The sequence below is a fragment of the Taudactylus pleione genome, unplaced genomic scaffold (assembly GCF_031769625.1).
Source record: "Taudactylus pleione unplaced genomic scaffold, aTauple2 ptg000886l, whole genome shotgun sequence".
NCBI lineage: Eukaryota > Metazoa > Chordata > Amphibia > Anura > Myobatrachidae > Taudactylus > Taudactylus pleione.
This window is the reverse complement of record NW_028285287.1, coordinates 812,081-821,665: the sequence shown is the minus strand read 5'-3', so window position 1 is coordinate 821,665 and position 9,585 is coordinate 812,081. Positions and strand designations below refer to the sequence as shown.

Here is a 9,585-nt window from a genome sequence, read left to right as displayed (position 1 = left end):
TATCCAGGGATGTAGACGAGGTCAGGGCTGGCGGCAGACAGTGCATCTCCTGGGACGTACTTAAGATCAGGGCAGACGGCAGATTGTGCATCTTCAGGGATGTAGCCGAGGTGCAGGCAGGCAACAATCAGTGCATCTCCAGTGATGTAGTCGAGTTTGGGGTAGGCAGCAGGAACAAGATGTTTTTAGGACTGCAGATTTTCCTACTTTTTGTTAGTCCAGGTCTTCGTCTGATGGCATAGTGTCTGCTTCCATTGGCATGTTGTGATAAGTTTCACCCCATTTAGGGCACACAAATTGAATGGTATCAAAAAGCCTTTGGTTCGTGATAGTAATTAGTTCTTTGAACATTTCACTATGGTACAAAGGAATTTGCTGTTTTTCATCTAGATCCATATAGTCCTTGTGCAGTATAACGGGGGATGCTGTTTTTCCAGTCTCTGTCGCTGCCCAGTTAATTGAAGAGAAGAAGTGGTGTTTTCGCACATTGCCATTTACTCCAAGCAGGAGGGACTGTTCCTTACACAGGAGCTTTGTTATAATGTCCTTTGTTACAGGATCAGTAAGCCCTGAATACGTTGGTTCTTGAGTAAGGATCATTGTGTTTACCACAGAAGCTGACTCTCCATTAAAAAGGTACCTGCGTAGGGTGAGTAGATATAAAATAACACCATATGCGAACCAATGCACACCAGAACTGTATAGCTGGCAAGTTATAATTTCTGGAGCATCATAGCCATTGGTCTCACCAAGTACTTTGGCATTGGTTTGTCCATATGCATTCAATAGGGCCAGACCAAAGTCTGTGATTTTAACATGACCCTCTGTGGTTAGTAACATGTTCTCCAATTTGAGGTCTCTGTGAATAATTCCTTTTGAATGCATGAACTGCAAGCCACAAACCAGTTCAGCAGCTATAAATTTTATTGTGGTTAGGTCCACTGGTGAGGTCTTCACAAAATCGAACAGATCCCCTCCGCCAGCCAGTTTCATTACACAGTATAGATAGCTCTCTGGACCTCATTCAGAGTCGGTCGTTGTGGCCGCACGGTCATATGCCACGATGTTCGCTAAACTGTGCATGCGTAAAATTCACAATGCGTGTGCGCAAACTAGCTATTACGATCAGATATTGCTCTTTCCTTCAACTTGGCCAGGTCTGTAGTTTGAGTGGCAGGATGAGGCGTTTGTGGGTGGTAACAGGGGAAGGTGCTTGTGAACGGGGGATTGGAGACCCGAACGCAGGCGTGCCTGACTATACGTTTTATGGGAGTGCATAATTAACTAAATAGTGTCATGGCACATGTGACATGGGAAGTTTTTACACTGACTTGATCGTAGTGCTTAAGAGAGGGTATGGTCAACCTTAAGGTCTACGACCAGCTCCGATGGTTCCCGATGGTCTCGATTAATCCTTATATGCCCGGAGATTACGTGTAATGGGAACGAGAAGCGGGCGTTTTTTTAGTCTTACGGCCGCATCCTCCCCTCGCTCGTCCAACTAACGATCCCATCTTAACGACGCAACTTGCGAGCGCTTCATTTGCATATCTGGCCCATTTTACCTTATGACCGTGCGGCCGCAACGACCGACTCTGAATGAGGTCCTCTGTGTGGAAGGCTGCATAACCATGGATTATAAAAATGATCTCATGTTCTATTATTGCTGTCTTTAAGATTTTAATCAATGCTCTCTTCTTTAATATTTTCACTGCTACTCTTTCCCTATGAATAGCATCTGTTGCCAGCATTACTTTGCCATAACCTCCCTTTCCAAGTAGTGAGTGGAAAGTAAATTGTTCCACTGTTAAAGGTACAGTGTCTGTGCTTTGGTGGCTGGTGGGCATAGTGCAGCTCTCTTCTGCAGTTTGCTGAACCAGTGGGATGCCTGGTTGGCCTCTGCTAATTACCGTTATGAATTGCTTTTCCTTCTTCTTACAAATCCAGCAAACCTGTCCCAGTGTCTCTGTATAGCTGCTTTGCCTGGCTTCTTTTTGGTCATCTCTTTTATGGAAAGGTTTGTCTGGCCTACCCAATGGCTGCATCCCTCCCCTGGATCTTTAGCAACGTCAAAGTTTCTCCTGTGTCTCACTCGCCAAAATCTGGGACATCTGCTGCATGCTCTTATGAACTGATCTCTTTTCTTTTTTAGAAATCCAGCAAACCTGTCCCAGCCTCTCTGTAAACCTGCTACAAATGTATTGTTTATTCTCACCTCTCTCTTAGCTGCTTTTGCCTGGCCTGCCTCCTTTCCTCTGCGTCTCTCTGCTTTTTTGGCCTGTTTTCCTCGGTTTTTCTGTCTCCCTGCTTTGTCTGGAGGTTTGTTTCTCTTAATAGTTCCCATGTTATGTCAGAAGACAACAATAGTCTCTTAGAGAATAAAGCAAGCTTGCAATATCACAAGATGTGACTGCGCAGTTTTGAGTTTCTGAAAACAGAGCTTCAAATGTTTCAACAGCTGTACAAGTAGATCTTTGATGTCATCAATTATTGTGATGTCACTTGCAACTGCAGGGTGCAGTTGAGCTCAGTCCTAAAGCACAATCATTATGGCAGTTGATGTATATGTAAGTTTCATCCTGTCCAAACTGTAAACAGTAAAATATATATCTAAAATGTACGTGTGCCCATATTAAGACATTAAAATGAATAATTTATAAGAGCGAGTACATTCTGGAGATTAGACTGCATTGCCGACAGTATCTATCAGAATAGAGAAGCATTTAAAACAGCCTTTTATTTCAATTTTAGACAGTGGGTTCCACTCAGAAATACCACAAACTGATCTTTGTGATGCTTCCTGCTATGTATTACAGAAAAAATGACCAGTAACCTACTAGGCTTCATTTTAACTTTAACAATATGGGGCCAATTTATCATAAACAGCCCTTTTGTGGCGATATGTGAGACTTTTATGTCAATAACCGTAAGATGTCTGCCATACACAGATAGTTAGCTGCGGAGACATGATTGGTCTGCACAGTAACAGTTCCAACGGGACATTTAGTAGGGAGGTTTCATATTCATGTGATCACTAAGTGACCCACATGCTCTTTAGTAGGGAAGTTTCAGGTTCATGTGATCATTAACCACTTAACTGACAATTTTTTTTTCCAAAAACCGCTCCAAAATTTTCGTTTTTTTTATGATTAAATTAGGTCAAGAACATCTTTTTAAAACTATTCCACCGCAATTTTTTTTTTAAAAAAACACAATGTACCATAAAAATACAAATTTTTATGGTATACTGAAGTGATTGCCATTGACAGCTGTACCATCGATAGAAACAATCGATTGTTTGAGCCCATCTGCCGATGTTTCCTTAACATCGGTTGGGGGGCTGCACACACAACCTATATACATATACAGTAGATATATATATAAACACACAGTATATGTAAATATACACGTGTATATATACATATATACACACACGTGTATATATTACACCTTTGTGTGTGTATATATATAAATATATATATAGTGATTTAGTTATTTTTTTTATGCATTTACAAAGCCCGATCACTGTGCCCATTTTTCAAATAGGGACATAACGCACCCAAAAAATGGTTATAGCCTCATTGGTAAGGGGCAGGGAAGAGATAAGGGAGGCCAGAAGATACTGGGGATGAAATAAGAGGAAGCTACAAATGAGAATGATAATAAACATGGCACAGGCCGCACTACCCTAGTTACGGCCCTGTTTAAAGCCATCATTTTATTTGTATATAAACAATGTTGTGCAGTGGCGTAGGTTCATCCCAGACGCATGGAGGCAAGTTATAATTTGGTGCCCACCCATCACAGCTGCTGACACTGTAATGTAGCAATTTGCATGCAGACAGGCTATAGATAGACGAAGGCAGCAGCTGATGTACTCTCCACTAGTGTATGGTAGCTCTCAGGTGCCAGGAAGGGGAGCCATGTATTGGGCAGCCATGACGGTACACTGCGGGTACTTAGTTACAGCCCTAAGTGGGGTGAATATGTTGTGGATAATGGAGGAGGTGCCCTGTCAGAGCTGGAGCCCGGCTTCAGGCACCTCCATTGTCTCCCATAGTTCTGCTCCTGATGCTGTACCACAATGGTTTTTAAATGTGGCCACCCATCTGCTTTCTCAGTATTTATTGCTTGGAGTTACCAATTTGTAGGTGCAAGTAAATTATGTAAAATTATTATTAAATAACCCTTCCTAGCCACTTTCATTGTGCCCTATTTTTCTTGTCACACTCACAGCAGTATATTCCCCACCTTATATTTGCATTTTAGGCCGCATCCTGATCCACACAAACCACGACTCCATGCCACAAATCACAAGAATATTTTCAGTGCAGAAAAAGAACAGGACTGCTAGGGTAGGTATGCTGCAGAGCTCCATGGTCACAACCTCCAGCACATTGTGGCATAGCCGTAACTAGACTTTTTGGTGCCCTGGGCCAGAAAGAGCATCGCGCTGCCTACCCTTCCAAATTATTCAAATAGGGAATCGCTGGGAGCTCAGTACTGAGCTGTAATTTCAGCAAGAAGCGACGTGTAACTGGCACAAAGGCCAGTCAGGAAATGGAATTTATAGGGGAGGATCCCCAGGGATTGGATGCAGCGATCAGCTGGTCTGGGAGCAGCACTCTAAGTGGTGGAGGAGAGTCAGGTGACAGAGTCCAACATGGCTGCGCCCATACTGTTGCTCTGGAGGGAACTCTGGCTTACAGTTTGTATACAATCATGCTGGGGAGGAACGCTGTGAGCGAGTGACTACGGAGAGCCATCTCCATGCTAGCTGGGTACACACTTTCTCATCCAATCCAATCTTTGTAGAGTGTGTACACTCACACAACCTCTGGTTTCATCCAATCCTGGTCATCTAGTCTTGTCTAAAGATTTTCAAACCTGCTGAAAAATAAGGAGACCAGATCACCAGATCAGTTTAGAAGTGTATATGCTCCTGAGACTGGTTTGTCTAATTCTTCTCCAGTCTGCCAAAAATTGGAAGAGTTTGTACGGTAACACAATCATTTTGTCAAATTGTTTCAGCAGGTGCAGAGTCCTTCTGCAAACGTAGACAGGTGTGTATGCATAGACCAGGTCTGCAGTAGGATTGCAGTAGGATTGCATAAACAATCTGATCTGGAGTTGGATCCCCGAAGGACTTGACAACTGTCTACCTAGTTTAAGTTTAGTGAGGGTGTGTATGTGTTGAGGGCATGTAGTCAGAATTACGGTCTAAGCTGAAATGTGAGTATGCAGAGATCCGTCTGATTTGAGACAGATCTCTTTAACCACAAATAGAGCTGGTTCATTATGAGCCAAAAATGATGTTGCCTATTTGAAGAAGAGAATGTGATGAGGGCAGCGCGGCCACCTAGATAGGTACAGGTTGCATGCAACTCTAAATTGGCCCCTGCATCTGCATAAAATGAATGTATTCTACCAGTAATTCGATTGTGAATTATTATATGCTTGCAGACATGTGTGTTCCCCAACCCCAGCAAATGGACAGACAATCAGTTGAATTACAATTCACAAAATGAACATAAGAAAATATACAGTAAGTAAAAAAAAAGTGATTAGGCAATAAAACAGACACTACGCCCAGGACTATGTGGCATTTCTAAGAATTCTTACCAGAATGCAATGCAAAGCATTAAAATTCATACGCTACCAAGCCCTTAAAGATGTATTCAGATATATTCAATCGACACATTCCATACCGTGTCAGAGCTTGCATAACATGTGCCGGTAGTTGAACGTGGAATACTTTTTGCATTTGGTTTTCTTATACTTTGTCCATTTCTATAGTAAACGGATACTACCCATTTGGCGTCGTTACTCATTTTGAACGAAATAGAGATATAATTTACATGTAAGTAAAAACAAAGCTCAAAAGTCACTAAAAGCCCCTTTCCCCTGCTTAGATTACCAGTATAAAACAATGCAATTGCAGATCACTATAAGACTGAATTATTTTATTTTTTATAATTTCCTTATTATCTGATGTTAAAGTACTGAGCACATCAGCTGTCACTGTTGAATTTAAAAGCCTGAAAGTCACTGCAGCAAACTCAATATCATATTTCACACATCATCATACCCCTGGGATCAGCAAGCATTTCAGAAACAGGCAACAGACAAAACATGAGACTTTTGCAGCGTTCAATATCTTAAGTACTGAAAAAGAGAACAATACTATACAACTTATTATGCAATCAATGCTCCTCATACTCAGTAGATTTATTCATTATGTATCATCTTACCACTGGGAAAACTCATCAGAAATAATTGGAGGTAAAAATGTTAGTGGGTGCTGTAGTGTCCCACATGGCATGGGAGGACTGGGGCCCACACAGACGTTATGCTGTCATAGCTACATAATCAGGTCTTACTCTGCAGCTCAGTGTGGGCACCCACAGTTATTAACTGACAAAACAAATTGTTCTATACGCTGAGCTGTCTGACTTCATGCTATAAGGAGTGAAGACTTAGTCAGTTCACATTTTAGTTGCTAATTTTATCTTTACCATTGAAACATTTCTAATATCATAGAACTCAACTTAACTCTTCATAGTTAAAAAACATATATGCAACTTTAATTTAAGAAATACAGATATATATATCTATGCTAATATAATAACGTTGTGTCTGTCTGTCTGTTTGTTCCAAGTTGGTGCAAAAACTACTGAACCGATTTTCATGAAACTGCATCATTTTGTAGTGGACATTCCTAGAAATAACCTGCACTTTGTTTCATCTTGATCTGTTAAGTTAAAGCTGAGCAATAACAAAAACAACATTTATTGACATCATTAATGCAAGAGATAGGTGTGACAACATGCGCCGTCGGGAAGGGGTGGGGGGAGAGGTACTCTTGGCCTCTGTTCACTTGAATAGGATAGGCTACTAGTCTGCACAGGGCACACGACATTGGTGTGAATGGTGGGTGAAGGTGCTGCTGTCACCAGTCTGTATAGCACTGCTGGTCACGTAGGACACCCCTGCGACAGGGCCCAATGCAAAGCAATACAACTATAACACCTCAAATATAGAAAATGTTGGCAGAAGCAATTTGAAGCTGTGGACAACAGCTAGGATAAACATATATATATATATATATATATATATATATATACATATATATATATGTGTGTGATGTGCAGTCAGGTGAGGCAGTGTTACAAGTCGCGGCCACGACTTGTTTCCTTCCAGCGATTTACCTCCTTCTGGCGGTGCTGTTCTAGTTCTGTCAGTTGCTAGGCGATCTGGACGCCGCAGGATGTCATGTGTTTTCCACAAACATCGCCGACTCTAGGGTTGCCGCCTTGCCGACTATAGCGTTCCTTGTGGATCTCTCGGCTCTGCTGCATGGTCAGAATTCCTGTAGCTTTTTCCTTTTGTATTGTTTCCAGCGATATCGGCTTCCCTGCCGCACCACCAGCTCCCAAGCTGCTACCGGCTTCGTTGCCGCTCCATCGACTTCCCAGCTACACCATTAGCTCCCAAGCTGCTACCGGCTTTATTGCCACTCCATCGGCTCCCCAGCCACACCATCAGCTCCCAAATTGCTACCGGCTTTGTTGCCGCTTCATCAGCTTCCCAGCAGCATCATCAGCTCCCAAGCTACTACCAACTTCTTTGCCGCATCACCGGCTCTCCAGCCACATTACTGGCTCGCAAAGCCGCATCTCACCACCGGCTCACAAGCCACACTACCGGCTGTCAAAGCCACATCTCACCACCGGCTCACAAGCAAAAGCCACACTACCGGCTCTCAAAGCCATCTCTCACCACTGGCTCACAAGCCACACTACCGGCTCTCAAAGCCGAATCTCACCAGCAACTCTCCAGCCTCACTACCCGCTCAAAGTCCCATCTTACCACCGGCTCTCCAGCCACACTACAGGCTCTCAAAGCCGCATCACACCAACGGCTCACAAGCCACACTATGGCTCTCAAAGCCGTATCTCACCGCCGGCTCCCCAGCCACACTTCTAGCTCTCAAAGCCGCATGTCACCATTGGCTCACAAACCACACTACCGGCTCTCAAAGCCATAACTCACCACCTGCTCCCCAGCCACACTACCGGCTCTCAAAGCCGCATCTCACCACGGCCTCACAAACCACACTACCGGATCTCTAAGCCGCATCTCACCATCAGCTCACAAGCCGCACAACTGTCAGCCGCATCTCATCACCGGCTCACAAGCCGCACTACCGTCTCAAAGCCACATCTCGCCACCGGCTCTCCAGCCACACTACCAGCTCCCAAAGCTGCATCACTGGCCTCCAAGCCACTGCATCAACTGTTCAAATTGTACTACCGGCTTTAGCCGTACCACCAGCTCTCATAGCCGTACCATCGGCTTCTTAGCCGTTCTACGGACTTTTCTTCCAGTTTCCAGTATCTTCTGCTATTCTCTGGTTTCCGAAGGTAACCAGTGTAAACCTCTAATACTTTGAGTATTAAGTCCAGGCGGCCACTTAAGTACCGGTGAACGTCTTCCAGTTCTAAGGAAACAGCAGCTGGCTGTTAGTGGCGGAAGACATCACTAGCCTGGGTTTTAGAGGTTTACACAGAACAACCTAGGAATCCATAATAGGGAGGTTAGCAGAGCCTTTCCTGTCATTCTTAGGTATACTCCAAAGTTTTGACTATAAAAATTATAAGAAAAATGTCAAGAGAACCATGGTAGCAGGAATATTGTGTAAATACACACACAGATATACCACAATAACGTGCTGCACAACATGATGCACTAAATACACTACCCAGGTGCTTGACACACATATGTAGCAGTGTAAGTATATTCCTAAGGCGAGTAGGATAATACAAGGACCTAGTGGCCAGCATAATAGAACAAATTCCGGAGAGTAAATATATAAGAAAGCATATACTAATGTACAGCAAGCACAGATAGCTACACTAACCTAATAACTAACAGGACAGCTGTATAAAAACACACAAAGGCTAGAAAATGTATATATAGCACAAAAAGCATATGATGATATATGATAAACAAAGATACCTGCAGATGCCTAATGACTAAATCAAAGTACCTAATCTCAGATGATCATTCAATCCCCTGGGAACTAATGTATTATGTACCTAAGCACATAGGGTCTCATTCAGACCCGGTTGCAATCGCTGAGCGCTCGCAACTGGGTTGATGTTAAGGCCCTGCGCATGCTCAGCGGCCGCACTGTGCTTGCGCAAGCCCCGCAGCGAGAGAGAAATTCTCCCGCTCCGGAGCTCACTACAAAAAGGGGCGGCTGTCGATGTTGATCGACAGCTCGCCCCGTTTTGTAGGTGGGGCGGGGGGAGGCTACACAAACGGAGGCGTTCCTGATGGAACGCCTGCCGTTTTGTGGGCGGCCGCACTGACATCAGCAGTGATGTCAGTGGGGAGCTTCCTGCTCGATTAGAGCAGGAAGCTCCCTGGGGCTTGCGGTTGCCGAGACCCAACCTGAGGGTCTCGACGCAAGCCTGGATGGTCGCGATGGTCTTGACCATTGCGACCATCACCCTGGTCGGTTGCTGAAGCTGTGAGTGGTAACCCACAGCTTAGCTAGCGACCCGGAGGTCGCATTAAAAA

At 44.0% G+C, this 9,585-nt stretch overlaps 1 pseudogene; it reads right to left on the bottom strand.

Moving 5' to 3' along the window:
* Positions 1-213: 213 nt before the first annotated feature.
* LOC148474168 (protein kinase C delta type-like) lies at positions 214-2,344 on the bottom strand (annotated as a pseudogene).
* Positions 2,345-9,585: the final 7,241 nt, after the last annotated feature.